General features: G+C 36.5%; 3 non-coding genes across 3 annotated transcripts; 1 reads left to right on the forward strand and 2 right to left on the reverse strand.

Moving 5' to 3' along the window:
- Nucleotides 1-222: 222 nt before the first annotated feature.
- Nucleotides 223-295, reverse strand: TRNAA-AGC (transfer RNA alanine (anticodon AGC)). Its single transcript has one exon. It is a non-coding gene; the product is annotated as a tRNA-Ala (tRNA).
- A 4,011-nt stretch (nucleotides 296-4,306) lies between these two features.
- Nucleotides 4,307-4,380, forward strand: TRNAN-GUU (transfer RNA asparagine (anticodon GUU)). The gene has a single exon. It is a non-coding gene; the product is annotated as a tRNA-Asn (tRNA).
- Nucleotides 4,381-14,747: 10,367 nt separating this feature from the next.
- TRNAA-AGC (transfer RNA alanine (anticodon AGC)) lies at nucleotides 14,748-14,820 on the reverse strand. The gene has a single exon. It is a non-coding gene; the product is annotated as a tRNA-Ala (tRNA).
- Nucleotides 14,821-18,042: the final 3,222 nt, after the last annotated feature.

Consider the following 18,042-nt stretch of genomic DNA (forward strand, 5'->3'; position numbering starts at 1 on the left):
GCTACCATAAGTGTGGCTTATAGTCAGTTACTCACAGGAAATGTGCTGTATCAGCTCTTTGAATCAACCCCAAATTGTTTGCATGCAATTTTCAAGATAACTATATGTAACTCAGCATTCCTTTGGGGCATCAGAAGAAAATAAAAACAGTGAAGAATTTTGGTCAGGAATGTTATTCTTCACTTGATATACTGCAGCAAATATTGGTTCCAAAATCTTATCTGGAGAATGCGGGAATCGATCCCGCTACCTCTCGCATGCTAAGCGAGCGCTCTACCTTTTGAGCTAATTCCCCTTTGATGTTAAAGCCATTTACACCACTTACACCAGGAGGACTGGAATACATTTAGAGATAACATCTCAAAAACATCCATTAGCCTCAAGTTTAGTGAAATCCCATTTTCGTTGGTATTTAGTACCTTAATGATTTCATAAAATGTTTCCTTCTTTATCACCATTGTGTTGGAGACTTTGTGGGGCTGAGGAAACTGTCCCACATCTGGTGGCACTGTCCCAACTTACTTCCATTGTGGACAGACATACATTGTCTTGCTTTCCTTCTCATTGGAATTTTAATGCCCAACTCCCTGTCATATTCCCTTTTATCTCATTATATTTCTGATATTCCTAAGTATACCCACAAATGTATAACACATATTTTAAGTGCTACCAAATGCCATATAGCTTTATATTGAAAAAACTCAGTTCCACCATTCTCTATCTTTATTATAAATGCAATTTGGCACATTTATCTTTGTGAATATATCACCAGAATTTTTCATAACACTGCAAAAAAGTTCTCATATACTTGGATCCTTGGACTAACTGAAATCCCCCTATTTCAACCCTTTTATAACTGGATTGATTCGCCCCCATCATGACTAAGATATTTTCACACCCTGACAAAATTCTCAATTCACAGGGTATAATCCTGTTATTTCTTACTTTGCACAAGTTCATATTATAGTGTCCATTTGTAAGAAATGATCCAAGTTAGAAACTTTTAAGCAGTTTAAGTTCAGTTCTGCTGGTTCATCTTCCCTTACTGATAATATCCATTAGAAAGCACTTTCATGTGTCTCTGTGGCGCAATTGGTTAGCGTGTTTTTGGCTGTTTACTGAAAGGTTGGTGGTTCAAGCCCAGCCAGGGACGTTTTTGGTGTTTGTTATTCGGTGGGAGGAGGATTCTTTATTTGACAAAATTTACCAGGCATTTGTCTTCATTTTACCTCAGTACACAAACTTACATGGAAATTAACAGCTATGACTTTACTAACTCTACATCCATGGCTTTCCAGCTAGTGTTAGATAATACTAGAAAGAACTTTACAAATTGAAAACAAGTGATCAGTCCTAAGAAGATATAGAGAATAAGCTAAAAATTCACAGTGACTTATAGCCAGAAGAATAAGAAAAATGTATTAATATAAACCAGATACTGGGATCCATTGGGTTAATTCTGAGAAGTTGATTCTATTATTTGCAAAGGGGGTAAGTTAACCTTGCAACAGTATAGTAACACCAGTTACAGCAGTTGAAATTGGACCCCTAGCAACCCGATATCACTTTTTTATGCAGCATTATGGGGCTACAACAAATTGCTGCAAGTTTGGAGCTACCATAAGTGTGGCTTATAGTCAGTTACTCACAGGAAATGTGGTGTATCAGCTCTTTGAATCAACCCCAAATTGTTTGCATGCAATTTTCAAGATAACTATATGTAACTCAACATTCCTCTGGGGCATCAGAAGAAAATAAAAACAGTGAAGAATTTTGGTCAGGAATGTTATTCCACACTTGATATATTGCAGTAAATTTTGGTTCCAAAATCTTATCTGGAGAATGCGGGCATCGATCACTCTACCTCTCGCATGCTAAGCGAGCGCTCTACCATTTGAGCTAATTCCCCTTTGATGTTAAAGCCATTTACACCACTTACACCAGGAGGACTGGATTACATTTAGAGATAACATCTCAAAAACATCCATTAGCCTCAAGTTTAGTGAAATCCCATTATCGTTGGTATTTAGTACCTTAATGATTTCATAAAATGTTTCCTTCTTTATCACCATTGTGTTGGAGACTTTGTGGGGCTGAGGAAACTGTCCCACATCTGGTGGCACTGTCCCAACTTACTTCCATTGTGGACAGACATACAATGTCTTGCTTTCCTTCTCATAGGAATTTTAATGCCCAACTCCCTGTCATATTCCCTTTTATCTCATTATATTTCTGATATTCCTAAGTATACCCACAAATTTATAACACATATTTTGATTGCTACCAAATGCCATATAGCTTTATATTGAAAAAACTCAGTTTCACCATTCTCTATCTTTATTATAAATACAATTTGGCACATCTATCATTGTGAATACATTGCCAGAATTTTTCATAACACTGCAAATAAGTTCTCCTATACTTGGATCCTTGGACTAACTGAAATCCCCCTATTTCAACCCTTTTATAACTGGATTGATTCACCCCCATCATGACTAAGATATTTTCACACCCTGACAAAATTCTCAATTCACAGGGTATAATCCTGTTATTTCTTACTTTGCACAAGTTCATATTATAGTGTCCATTTGTAAGAAATTATCCAAGTTAGAAACTTTTAAGCAGTTTAAGTTCAGTTCTGCTGGTTCATCTTCCCTTACTGATAATATCCATTAGAAAGCACTTTCATGTGTCTCTGTGGGGCAATTGGTTAGCGTGTTTTCAGCTGTTTATTGAAAGGATGGTGGTTCAAGCCCACCCCGGGACGTTTTATGTTGTTTATTATTCGGTGGGAGGAGGAATCTTTATTTGACAAAATTTACCAGGCATTTGTCTTCATTTTACCTCAGTACACAAACTTACATGGAAATTAACAGCTATGACTTTACTAACTCTACATCCATGGCTTTCCAGCTAGTGTTAGATAATACTAGATAGAACTTTACAAATTGAAAACAAGTGATCAGTCCTAAGAAGATATAGAGAATAAGCTAAAAATTCACAGTGACTTTTAGCCAGAAGAATAAGAAAAATTTATTAATATAAACCAGATACTGGGATCCACTCGGTTAATTCTGAGAAGTTGATTCAATTATTTACAAAGGGGGTAAGTTAACCTTGCAACAGAATAGTAACACCAGTAACAGCATTTGAAATTGGACCCCTAGCAACCCGATATCACTTTTTTATGCAGCATTATGGGGCTACAACAAATTGCTGCAAGTTTGGAGCTACCATAAGTGTGGCTTAAAGTCAGTTACTCACAGGAAATGTGGTGTATCAGCTCTGTGAATCAAACCCAAATTGTTTGCATGCAATTTTCAAGATAACTATATGTAACTCAGCATTCCTCTGGGGCATCAGAAGAAAATAAAAACAGTGAAGAATTTTGGTCAGGAATGTTATTCTTCACTTGATATATTGCAGTAAATTTTGGTTCCAAAATCTTATTTGGAGAATGCGGGCATCGATCCCACTACCTCTTGCATGTTAAGCGAGCGCTCTACCATTCGAGCTAATTCCCCTTTGATGTTAAAAAAATTTACACCACTCACACCAAGAGGACTGGATTACATTTAGAGATAACATCTCAAAAACATCCATTAGCCTCAAGTTTAGTGAAATCCCATTTTTGTTGGTATTTAGTACCTTAATGATTTCATAAAATGTTTCCTTCTTTATCACCATTGTGTTGGAGACTTTGTGGGGCTGAGGAAACTGTCCCACATCTGGTGGCACTGTCCCAACTTACTTCCTTTGTGAACAGACATACATTGTCTTGCTTTCCTTCTCATAGGAATTTTAATGCCCAACTCCCTGTCATATTCCCTTTTATCTCATTATATTTCTGATATTTCTAAGTATACCCACAAATTTATAACACATATTTTGAGTGCTACCAAATGCCATATAGCTTTATATTGAAAAAACTCAGTTCCACCATTTTCTATCTTTATTATAAATACAATTTGGCACATTTATCATTGTGAATACATCACCAGAATTTTTCGTAACACTGCAAATAAGTTCTCATATACTTGGATCCTTGGACTAACTGAAATCCCCCTATTTCAACCCTTTTATAACTGGATTGATTCGCCCCCATCATGACTAAGATATTTTAACACCCTGACAAAATTCTCAATTCACAGGGTATAATCCTGTTATTTCTTACTTTGCACAAGTTCATATTATAGTGTCCATTTGTAAGAAATGATCCATGTTACAAACTTTTAAGCAGTTTAAGTTCAATTCTGCTGATTCATCTTCCCTTACTGATAATATCCATTAGAAAGCATTTTCACGTGTCTCTGTGGCGCAATTGGTTAGCGCGTTCGGCTGTTAACTGAAAGGTTGGTGGTTCAAGCCCACCCAGGGATGTGTTTGGTATTTGTTATTCTGTGACAGGAGGATTCTGTATTTGACAAAATTTACCAGGCATTTGTCTTCATTTTACCTCAATACACAAACTTACATGGAAATTAACAGCTATGACTTTACTAACTCTACATCCATGGCTTTCCAGCTAGTGTTAGATAATACTAGAAAGAACTTTACAAATTGAAAACAAGTGATCAGTCCTAAGAAGATATAGAGAATAAGCTAAAAATTCACAGTGACTTATAGCCAGAAGAATAAGAAAAATGTATTAATATAAACCAGATACTGGGATCCATTGGGTTAATTCTGAGAAGTTGATTCTATTATTTGCAAAGGGGGTAAGTTAACCTTGCAACAGTATAGTAACACCAGTTACAGCAGTTGAAATTGGACCCCTAGCAACCCGATATCACTTTTTTATGCAGCATTATGGGGCTACAACAAATTGCTGCAAGTTTCGAGCTACCATAAGTGTGGCTTATAGTCAGTTACTCACAGGAAATGTGGTGTATCAGCTCTTTGAATCAACCCCAAATTGTTTGCATGCAATTTTCAAGATAACTATATGTAACTCAGCATTCCTCTGGGGCATCAGAAGAAAATAAAAACAGTGAAGAATTTTGGTCAGGAATGTTATTCCACACTTGATATATTGCAGTAAATTTTGGTTCCAAAATCTTATCTGGAGAATGCGGGCATCGATCCCTCTACCTCTCGCATGCTAAGCGAGCGCTCTAACATTTGAGCTAATTCCCCTTTGATGTTAAAGCCATTTACACCACTTACACAAGGAGGACTGGATTACATTTAGAGATAACATCTCAAAAACATCCATTAGCCTCAAGTTTAGTGAAATCCCATTATCGTTGGTATTTAGTACCTTAATGATTTCATAAAATGTTTCCTTCTTTATCACCATTGTGTTGGAGACTTTGTGGGGCTGAGGAAACTGTCCCACATCTGGTGGCACTGTCCCAACTTACTTCCATTGTGGACAGACATACATTGTCTTGCTTTCCTTCTCATAGGAATTTTAATGCCCAACTCCCTGTCATATTCCCTTTTATCTCATTATATTTCTGATATTCCTAAGTATACCCACAAATTTATAACACATATTTTGATTGCTACCAAATGCCATATAGCTTTATATTGAAAAAACTCAGTTCCACCATTCTCTATCTTTATTATAAATACAATTTGGCACATCTATCATTGTGAATACATTGCCAGAATTTTTCATAACACTGCAAATAAGTTCTCATATACTTGGATCCTTGGACTAACTGAAATCCCCCTATTTCAACCCTTTTATAACTCTATTGATTCACCCCCATCATGACTAAGATATTTTCACACCCTGACAAAATTCTCAATTCACAGGGTATAATCCTGTTATTTCTTACTTTGCACAAGTTCATATTATAGTGTCCATTTGTAAGAAATTATCCAAGTTAGAAACTTTTAAGCAGTTTAAGTTCAGTTCTGCTGGTTCATCTTCCCTTACTGATAATATCCATTAGAAAGCACATTCATGTGTCTCTGTGGGGCAATTGGTTAGCGTGTTTTCGGCTGTTTATTGAAAGGTTGGTGGTTCAAGCCCACCCCGGGACGTTTTATGTTGTTTGTTATTCGATGGGAGGAGGAATCTTTATTTGACAAAATTTACCAGGCATTTGTCTTCATTTTACCTCAGTACACAAACTTACATGGAAATTAACAGCTATGACTTTACTAACTCTACATCCATGGCTTTCCAGCTAGTGTTAGATAATACTAGAAAGAACTTTACAAATTGAAAACAAGTGATCAGTCCTAAGAAGATATAGAGAATAAGCTAAAAATTCACAGTGACTTTTAGCCAGAAGAATAAGAAAAAATTATTAATATAAACCAGATACTGGGATCCACTCGGTTAATTCTGAGAAGTTGATTCAATTATTTACAAAGGGGGTAAGTTAACCTTGCAACAGAATAGTAACACCAGTAACAGCATTTGAAATTGGACCCCTAGCAACCCGATATCACTTTTTTATGCAGCATTATGGGGTTACAACAAATTGCTGCAAGTTTGGAGCTACCATAAGTGTGGCTTATAGTCAGTTACTCACAGGAAATGTGGTGTATCAGCTCTTTGAATCAACCCCAAATTGTTTGCATGTAATTTTCTAGATAACTATATGTAACTCAGCATTCCTCTGGGGCATCAGAAGAAAATAAAAACAGTGAAGAATTTTGGTCAGGAATGTTATTCTTCACTTGATATACTGCAGCAAATATTGGTTCCAAAATCTTATCTGGAGAATGCGGGCATTGATCCCGCTACCTCTCGCATACTAAGCGAGCGCTCTACCTTTTGAGCTAATTCCCCTTTGATGTTAAAGCCATTTACACCACTTACACCAGGAGGACTGGAATACATTTAGAGATAACATCTCAAAAACATCCATTAGCCTCAAGTTTAGTGAAATCCCATTTTCGTTGGTATTTAGTACCTTAATGATTTCATAAAATGTTTCCTTCTTTATCACCATTGTGTTGGAGACTTTGTGGGGCTGAGGAAACTGTCACACATCTGGTGGCACTGTCCCAACTTACTTCCATTGTGGACAGACATACATTGTCTTGCTTTCCTTCTCATAGGAATTTTAATGCCCAACTCCCTGTCATATTCCCTATTATCTCATTATATTTCTGATATTCCTAAGTATACCCACAAATTTATAACACATATTTTGAGTGCTACCAAATGCCATATAGCTTTATATTGAAAAAACTCAGTTCCACCATTCTCTATCTTTATTATAAATGCAATTTGGCACATTTATCATTGTGAATATATCACCAGAATTTTTCATAACACTGCAAAAAAGTTCTCATATACTTGGATCCTTGGACTAACTGAAATCCCCCTATTTCAACCCTTTTATAACTGGATTGATTCGCCCCCATCATGACTAAGATATTTTCACACCCTGACAAAATTCTCAATTCACAGGGTATAATCATGTTATTTCTTACTTTGCACAAGTTCATATTATAGTGTCCATTTGTAAGAAATGATCCAAGTTAGAAACTTTTAAGCAGTTTAAGTTCAGTGCTGCTGGTTCATCTTCCCTTACTGATAATATCCATTAGAAAGCACTTTCATGTGTCTCTGTGGCGCAATTGGTTAGCGTGTTTTCGGCTGTTTACTGAAAGGTTGGTGGTTCAAGCCCAGCCAGGGACGTTTTTGGTGTTTGTTATTCGGTGGGAGGAGGATTCTTTATTTGACAAAATTTACCAGGCATTTGTCTTCATTTTACCTCAATACACAAACTTACATGGAAATTAACAGCTATGACTTTACTAACTCTACATCCATGGCTTTCCAGCTAGTGTTAGATAATACTAGAAAGAACTTTACAAATTGAAAACAAGTGATCAGTCCTAAGAAGATATAGAGAATAAGCTAAAAATTCACAGTGACTTTTAGCCAGAAGAATAAGAAAAATGTATTAATATAAACCAGATACTGGGATCCATTGGGTTAATTCTGAGAAGTTGATTCTATTATTTGCAAAGGGGGTAAGTTAACCTTGCAACAGTATAGTAACACCAGTTACAGCAGTTGAAATTGGACCCCTAGCAACCCGATATCACTTTTTTATGCAGCATTATGGGGCTACAACAAATTGCTGCAAGTTTGGAGCTACCATAAGTGTGGCTTATAGTCAGTTACTCACAGGAAATGTGGTGTATCAGCTCTTTGAATCAACCCCAAATTGTTTGCATGCAATTTTCAAGATAACTATATGTAACTCAGCATTCCTCTGGGGCATCAGAAGAAAATAAAAACAGTGAAGAATTTTGGTCAGGAATGTTATTCCACACTTGATATATTGCAGTAAATTTTGGTTCCAAAATCTTATCTGGAGAATGCGGGCATCGATCCCTCTACCTCTCGCATGCTAAGCGAGCGCTCTACCATTTGAGCTAATTCCCCTTTGATGTTAAAGCCATTTACACCACTTACACCAGGAGGACTGGATTACATTTAGAGATAACATCTCAAAAACATCCATTAGCCTCAAGTTTAGTGAAATCCCATTATCGTTGGTATTTAGTACCTTAATGATTTCATAAAATGTTTCCTTCTTTATCACCATTGTGTTGGAGACTTTGTGGGGCTGAGGAAACTGTCCCACATCTGGTGGCACTGTCCCAACTTACTTCCATTGTGGACAGACATACATTGTCTTGCTTTCCTTCTCATAGGAATTTTAATGCCCAACTCCCTGTCATATTCCCTTTTATCTCATTATATTTCTGATATTCCTAAGTATACCCACAAATTTATAACACATATTTTCAGTGCTACCAAATGCCATATAGCTTTATATTGAAAAAACTCAGTTCCACCATTCTCTATCTTTATTATAAATGCAATTTGGCACATTTATCATTGTGAATATATCACCAGAATTTTTCATAACACTGCAAAAAAGTTCTCATATACTTGGATCCTTGGACTAACTGAAATCCCCCTATTTCAACCCTTTTATAACTGGGTTGATTCGCCCCCATCATGACTAAGATATTTTCACACCCTGACAAAATTCTCAATTCACAGGGTATAATCATGTTATTTCTTACTTTGCACAAGTTCATATTATAGTGTCCATTTGTAAGAAATGATCCAAGTTAGAAACTTTTAAGCAGTTTAAGTTCAGTTCTGCTGGTTCATCTTCCCTTACTGATAATATCCATTAGAAAGCACTTTCATGTGTCTCTGTGGCGCAATTGGTTAGTGTGTTTTCGGCTGTTTACTGAAAGGTTGTTGGTTCAAGCCCACCCAGGGACGTTTTTGGTGTTTGTTATTCGGTGGGAGGAGGATTCTTTATTTGACAAAATTTACCAGGCATTTGTCTTCATTTTACCTCAATACACAAACTTACATGGAAATTAACAGCTATGACTTTACTAACTCTACATCCATGGCTTTCCAGCTAGTGTTAGATAATACTAGAAAGAACTTTACAAATTGAAAACAAGTGATCAGTCCTTAGAAGATATAGAGAATAAGCTAAAAATTCACAGTGACTTTTAGCCAGAAGAATAAGAAAAATTTATTAATATAAACCAGATACTGGGATCCACTCGGTTAATTCTGAGAAGTTGATTCAATTATTTACAAAGGGGGTAAGTTAACCTTGCAACAGAATAGTAACACCAGTAACAGCATTTGAAATTGGACCCCTAGCAACCCGATATCACTTTTTTATGCAGCATTATGGGGCTACAACAAATTGCTGCAAGTTTGGAGCTACCATAAGTGTGGCTTATAGTCAGTTACTCACAGGAAATGTGGTGTATCAGCTCTTTGAATCAACCCCAAATTGTTTGCATGCAATTTTCAAGATAACTATATGTAACTCAGCATTCCTCTGGGGCATCAGAAGAAAATAAAAACAGTGAAGAATTTTGGTCAGGAATGTTATTCTTCACTTGATATACTGCAGCAAATATTGGTTCCAAAATCTTATCTGGAGAATGCGGGCATCGATCCCGCTACCTCTCGCATGCTAAGCGAGCGCTCTACCTTTTGAGCTAATTCCCCTTTGATGTTAAAGCCATTTACACCACTTACACCAGGAGGACTGGATTACATTTAGAGATAACATCTCAAAAACATCCATTAGCCTCAAGTTTAGTGAAATCCCATTATCGTTGGTATTTAGTACCTTAATGATTTCATAAAATGTTTCCTTCTTTATCACCATTGTGTTGGAGACTTTGTGGGGCTGAGGAAACTGTCCCACATCTGGTGGCACTGTCCCAACTTACTTCCATTGTGGACAGACATACATTGTCTTGCTTTCCTTCTCATAGGAATTTTAATGCCCAACTCCCTGTCATATTCCCTTTTATCTCATTATATTTCTGATATTCCTAAGTATACCCACAAATTTATAACACATATTTTCAGTGCTACCAAATGCCATATAGCTTTATATTGAAAAAACTCAGTTCCACCATTCTCTATCTTTATTATAAATGCAATTTGGCACATTTATCATTGTGAATATATCACCAGAATTTTTCATAACACTGCAAAAAAGTTCTCATATACTTGGATCCTTGGACTAACTGAAATCCCCCTATTTCAACCCTTTTATAACTGGGTTGATTCGCCCCCATCATGACTAAGATATTTTCACACCCTGACAAAATTCTCAATTCACAGGGTATAATCATGTTATTTCTTACTTTGCACAAGTTCATATTATAGTGTCCATTTGTAAGAAATGATCCAAGTTAGAAACTTTTAAGCAGTTTAAGTTCAGTTCTGCTGGTTCATCTTCCCTTACTGATAATATCCATTAGAAAGCACTTTCATGTGTCTCTGTGGCGCAATTGGTTAGTGTGTTTTCGGCTGTTTACTGAAAGGTTGTTGGTTCAAGCCCACCCAGGGACGTTTTTGGTGTTTGTTATTCGGTGGGAGGAGGATTCTTTATTTGACAAAATTTACCAGGCATTTGTCTTCATTTTACCTCAATACACAAACTTACATGGAAATTAACAGCTATGACTTTACTAACTCTACATCCATGGCTTTCCAGCTAGTGTTAGATAATACTAGAAAGAACTTTACAAATTGAAAACAAGTGATCAGTCCTTAGAAGATATAGAGAATAAGCTAAAAATTCACAGTGACTTTTAGCCAGAAGAATAAGAAAAATTTATTAATATAAACCAGATACTGGGATCCACTCGGTTAATTCTGAGAAGTTGATTCAATTATTTACAAAGGGGGTAAGTTAACCTTGCAACAGAATAGTAACACCAGTAACAGCATTTGAAATTGGACCCCTAGCAACCCGATATCACTTTTTTATGCAGCATTATGGGGCTACAACAAATTGCTGCAAGTTTGGAGCTACCATAAGTGTGGCTTATAGTCAGTTACTCACAGGAAATGTGGTGTATCAGCTCTTTGAATCAACCCCAAATTGTTTGCATGCAATTTTCAAGATAACTATATGTAACTCAGCATTCCTCTGGGGCATCAGAAGAAAATAAAAACAGTGAAGAATTTTGGTCAGGAATGTTATTCTTCACTTGATATACTGCAGCAAATATTGGTTCCAAAATCTTATCTGGAGAATGCGGGCATCGATCCCGCTACCTCTCGCATGCTAAGCGAGCGCTCTACCTTTTGAGCTAATTCCCCTTTGATGTTAAAGCCATTTACACCACTTACACCAGGAGGACTGGAATACATTTAGAGATAACATCTCAAAAACATCCATTAGCCTCAAGTTTAGTGAAATCCCATTTTCGTTGGTATTTAGTACCTTAATGATTTCATAAAATGTTTCCTTCTTTATCACCATTGTGTTGGAGACTTTGTGGGGCTGAGGAAACTGTCCCACATCTGGTGGCACTGTCCCAACTTACTTCCATTGTGGACAGACATACATTGTCTTGCTTTCCTTCTCATAGGAATTTTAATGCCCAACTCCCTGTCATATTCCCTTTTATCTCATTATATTTCTGATATTCCTAAGTATACCCACAAATTTATAACACATATTTTGAGTGCTACCAAATGCCATATAGCTTTATATTGAAAAAACTCAGTTCCACCATTCTCTATCTTTATTATAAATGCAATTTGGCACATTTATCATTGTGAATATATCACCAGAATTTTTCATAACACTGCAAAAAAGTTCTCATATACTTGGATCCTTGGACTAACTGAAATCCCCCTATTTCAACCCTTTTATAACTGGATTGATTCGCCCCCATCATGACTAAGATATTTTCACACCCTGACAAAATTCTCAATTCACAGGGTATAATCATGTTATTTCTTACTTTGCACAAGTTCATATTATAGTGTCCATTTGTAAGAAATGATCCAAGTTAGAAACTTTTAAGCAGTTTAAGTTCAGTTCTGCTGGTTCATCTTCCCTTACTGATAATATCCATTAGAAAGCACTTTCATGTGTCTCTGTGGCGCAATTGGTTAGTGTGTTTTCGGCTGTTTACTGAAAGGTTGTTGGTTCAAGCCCACCCAGGGACGTTTTTGGTGTTTGTTATTCGGTGGGAGGAGGATTCTTTATTTGACAAAATTTACCAGGCATTTGTCTTCATTTTACCTCAATACACAAACTTACATGGAAATTAACAGCTATGACTTTACTAACTCTACATCCATGGCTTTCCAGCTAGTGTTAGATAATACTAGAAAGAACTTTACAAATTGAAAACAAGTGATCAGTCCTTAGAAGATATAGAGAATAAGCTAAAAATTCACAGTGACTTTTAGCCAGAAGAATAAGAAAAATGTATTAATATAAACCAGATACTGGGATCCACTGGGTTAATTCTGAGAAGTTGATTCAATTATTTACAAAGGGGGTAAGTTAAACTTGCAACAGTATAGTAACACCAGTTACAGCAGTTGAAATTGGACCCCTAGCAACCCGATATCACTTTTTTATGCAGCATTATGGGGCTACAACAAATTGCTGCAAGTTTGGAGCTACCATAAGTGTGGCTTATAGTCAGTTACTCACAGGAAATGTGGTGTATCAGCTCTTTGAATCAACCCCAAATTGTTTGCCTGCAATTTTCAAGATAACTATATGTAACTCAGCATTCCTCTGGGGCATCAGAAGAAAATAAAAACAGTGAAGAATTTTGGTCAGGAATGTTATTCTTCACTTGATATACTGCAGCAAATATTGGTTCCAAAATCTTATCTGGAGAATGCGGGCATCGATCCCGCTACCTCTCGCATGCTAAGCGAGCGCTCTACCTTTTGAGCTAATTCCCCTTTGATGTTAAAGCCATTTACACCACTTACACCAGGAGGACTGGAATACATTTACATTTACATCTCAAAAACATCCATTAGCCTCAAGTTTAGTGAAATCCCATTTTCGTTGGTATTTAGTACCTTAATGATTTCATAAAATGTTTCCTTCTTTATCACCATTGTGTTGGAGTCTTTGTGGGGCTGAGGAAACTGTCCCACATCTGGTGGCACTGTCCCAACTTACTTCCATTGTGGACAGACATACATTGTCTTGCTTTCCTTCTCATAGGAATTGTAATGCCCAACTCCCTGTCATATTCCCTTTTATCTCATTATATTTCTGATATTCCTAAGTATACCCACAAATTTATAACACATATTTTCAGTGCTACCAAATGCCATATAGCTTTATATTGAAAAAACTCAGTTCCACCATTCTCTATCTTTATTATAAATGCAATTTGGCACATTTATCATTGTGAATACATCACCAGAATTTTTCATAACACTGCAAATAAGTTCTCATATACTTGGATCCTTGGACTAACTGAAATCCCCCTATTTCAACCCTTTTATAACTGGATTGATTCGCCCCCATCATGACTAAGATATTTTCACACCCTGACAAAATTCTCAATTCACAGGGTATAATCCTGTTATTTCTTACTTTGCACAAGTTCATATTATAGTGTCCATTTGTAAGAAATGATCCAAGTTAGAAACTTTTAAGCAGTTTAAGTTCAGTTCTGCTGGTTCATCTTCCCTTACTGATAATATCCATTAGAAAGCACTTTCATGTGTCTCTGTGGCGCAATTGGTTAGTGTGTTTTCGGCTGTTTGCTGAAAAGTTGGTGGTTCAAGCCCAGCCAGGGACGTTTTTGGTGTTTGTTATTCGGTTGGAGGAGGATTCTTTATTTGACAAAATTTACCAGGCATTTGTCTTCATTTTACCTCAATACACAAACTTACATGGAAATTAACAGCTATGACTTTACTAACTCTACATCCATGGCTTTCCAGCTAGTGTTAGATAATACTAGAAAGAACTTTACAAATTGAAAACAAGTGATCAGTCCTAAGAAGATATAGAGAATAAGCTAAAAATTCACAGTGACTTATAGCCAGAAGAATAAGAAAAATGTATTAATATAAACCAGATACTGGGATCCATTGGGTTAATTCTGAGAAGTTGATTCTATTATTTGCAAAGGGGGTAAGTTAACCTTGCAACAGTATAGTAACACCAGTTACAGCAGTTGAAATTGGACCCCTAGCAACCCGATATCACTTTTTTATGCAGCATTATGGGGCTACAACAAATTGCTGCAAGTTTGGAGCTACCATAAGTGTGGCTTATAGTCAGTTACTCACAGGAAATGTGGTGTATCAGCTCTTTGAATCAACCCCAAATTGTTTGCATGCAATTTTCAAGATAACTATATGTAACTCAGCATTCCTCTGGGGCATCAGAAGAAAATAAAAACAGTGAAGAATTTTGGTAAGGAATGTTATTCTTCACTTGATATATTGCAGTAAATTTTGGTTCCAAAATCTTATCTGGAGAATGCGGGAATCGATCCCGCTACCTCTCGCATGCTAAGCGAGCGCTCTACCTTTTGAGCTAATTCCCCTTTGATGTTAAAGCCATTTACACCACTTACACCAGGAGGACTGGAATACATTTAGAGATAACATCTCAAAAACATCCATTAGCCTCAAGTTTAGTGAAATCCCATTTTCGTTGGTATTTAGTACCTTAATGATTTCATAAAATGTTTCCTTCTTTATCACCATTGTGTTGGAGACTTTGTGGGGCTGAGGAAACTGTCCCACATCTGGTGGCACTGTCCCAACTTACTTCCATTGTGGACAGACATACATTGTCTTGCTTTCCTTCTCATAGGAATTTTAATGCCCAACTCCCTGTCATATTCCCTTTTATCTCATTATATTTCTGATATTCCTAAGTATACCCACAAATGTATAACACATATTTTGAGTGCTACCAAATGCCATATAGCTTTATATTGAAAAAACTCAGTTCCACCATTCTCTATCTTTATTATAAATGCAATTTGGCACATTTATCATTGTGAATATATCACCAGAATTTTTCATAACACTGCAAAAAAGTTCTCATATACTTGGATCCTTGGACTAACTGAAATCCCCCTATTTCAACCCTTTTATAACTGGATTGATTCGCCCCCATCATGACTAAGATATTTTCACACCCTGACAAAATTCTCAATTCACAGGGTATAATCCTGTTATTTCTTACTTTGCACAAGTTCATATTATAGTGTCCATTTGTAAGAAATGATCCAAGTTAGAAACTTTTAAGCAGTTTAAGTTCAGTTCTGCTGGTTCATCTTCCCTTACTGATAATATCCATTAGAAAGCACTTTCATGTGTCTCTGTGGCGCAATACGTTAGCGTGTTTTTGGCTGTTTACTGAAAGGTTGGTGGTTCAAGCCCAGCCAGGGACGTTTTTGGTGTTTGTTATTCGGTGGGAGGAGGATTCTTTATTTGACAAAATTTACCAGGCATTTGTCTTCATTTTACCTCAGTACACAAACTTACATGGAAATTAACAGCTATGACTTTACTAACTCTACATCCATGGCTTTCCAGCTAGTGTTAGATAATACTAGAAAGAACTTTACAAATTGAAAACAAGTGATCAGTCCTAAGAAGATATAGAGAATAAGCTAAAAATTCACAGTGACTTATAGCCAGAAGAATAAGAAAAATGTATTAATATAAACCAGATACTGGGATCCATTGGGTTAATTCTGAGAAGTTGATTCTATTATTTGCAAAGGGGGTAAGTTAACCTTGCAACAGTATAGTAACACCAGTTACAGCAGTTGAAATTGGACCCCTAGCAACCCGATATCACTTTTTTATGCAGCATTATGGGGCTACAACAAATTGCTGCAAGTTTGGAGCTACCATAAGTGTGGCTTATAGTCAGTTACTCACAGGAAATGTGGTGTATCAGCTCTTTGAATCAACCCCAAATTGTTTGCATGCAATTTTCAAGATAACTATATGTAACTCAACATTCCTCTGGGGCATCAGAAGAAAATAAAAACAGTGAAGAATTTTGGTCAGGAATGTTATTCCACACTTGATATATTGCAGTAAATTTTGGTTCCAAAATCTTATCTGGAGAATGCGGGCATCGATCACTCTACCTCTCGCATGCTAAGCGAGCGCTCTACCATTTGAGCTAATTCCCCTTTGATGTTAAAGCCATTTACACCACTTACACCAGGAGGACTGGATTACATTTAGAGATAACATCTCAAAAACATCCATTAGCCTCAAGTTTAGTGAAATCCCATTATCGTTGGTATTTAGTACCTTAATGATTTCATAAAATGTTTCCTTCTTTATCACCATTGTGTTGGAGACTTTGTGGGGCTGAGGAAACTGTCCCACATCTGGTGGCACTGTCCCAACTTACTTCCATTGTGGACAGACATACAATGTCTTGCTTTCCTTCTCATAGGAATTTTAATGCCCAACTCCCTGTCATATTCCCTTTTATCTCATTATATTTCTGATATTCCTAAGTATACCCACAAATTTATAACACATATTTTGATTGCTACCAAATGCCATATAGCTTTATATTGAAAAAACTCAGTTTCACCATTCTCTATCTTTATTATAAATACAATTTGGCACATCTATCATTGTGAATACATTGCCAGAATTTTTCATAACACTGCAAATAAGTTCTCCTATACTTGGATCCTTGGACTAACTGAAATCCCCCTATTTCAACCCTTTTATAACTGGATTGATTCACCCCCATCATGACTAAGATATTTTCACACCCTGACAAAATTCTCAATTCACAGGGTATAATCCTGTTATTTCTTACTTTGCACAAGTTCATATTATAGTGTCCATTTGTAAGAAATTATCCAAGTTAGAAACTTTTAAGCAGTTTAAGTTCAGTTCTGCTGGTTCATCTTCCCTTACTGATAATATCCATTAGAAAGCACTTTCATGTGTCTCTGTGGGGCAATTGGTTAGCGTGTTTTCAGCTGTTTATTGAAAGGATGGTGGTTCAAGCCCACCCCGGGACGTTTTATGTTGTTTGTTATTCGGTGGGAGGAGGAATCTTTATTTGACAAAATTTACCAGGCATTTGTCTTCATTTTACCTCAGTACACAAACTTACATGGAAATTAACAGCTATGACTTTACTAACTCTACATCCATGGCTTTCCAGCTAGTGTTAGATAATACTAGATAGAACTTTACAAATTGAAAACAAGTGATCAGTCCTAAGAAGATATAGAGAATAAGCTAAAAATTCACAGTGACTTTTAGCCAGAAGAATAAGAAAAATTTATTAATATAAACCAGATACTGGGATCCACTCGGTTAATTCTGAGAAGTTGATTCAATTATTTACAAAGGGGGTAAGTTAACCTTGCAACAGAATAGTAACACCAGTAACAGCATTTGAAATTGGACCCCTAGCAACCCGATATCACTTTTTTATGCAGCATTATGGGGCTACAACAAATTGCTGCAAGTTTGGAGCTACCATAAGTGTGGCTTAAAGTCAGTTACTCACAGGAAATGTGGTGTATCAGCTCTGTGAATCAAACCCAAATTGTTTGCATGCAATTTTCAAGATAACTATATGTAACTCAGCATTCCTCTGGGGCATCAGAAGAAAATAAAAACAGTGAAGAATTTTGGTCAGGAATGTTATTCTTCACTTGATATATTGCAGTAAATTTTGGTTCCAAAATCTTATTTGGAGAATGCGGGCATCGATCCCACTACCTCTTGCATGTTAAGCGAGCGCTCTACCATTCGAGCTA

This window comes from Taudactylus pleione, unplaced genomic scaffold (genome assembly GCF_031769625.1).
Source record: "Taudactylus pleione unplaced genomic scaffold, aTauple2 ptg000174l, whole genome shotgun sequence".
NCBI lineage: Eukaryota > Metazoa > Chordata > Amphibia > Anura > Myobatrachidae > Taudactylus > Taudactylus pleione.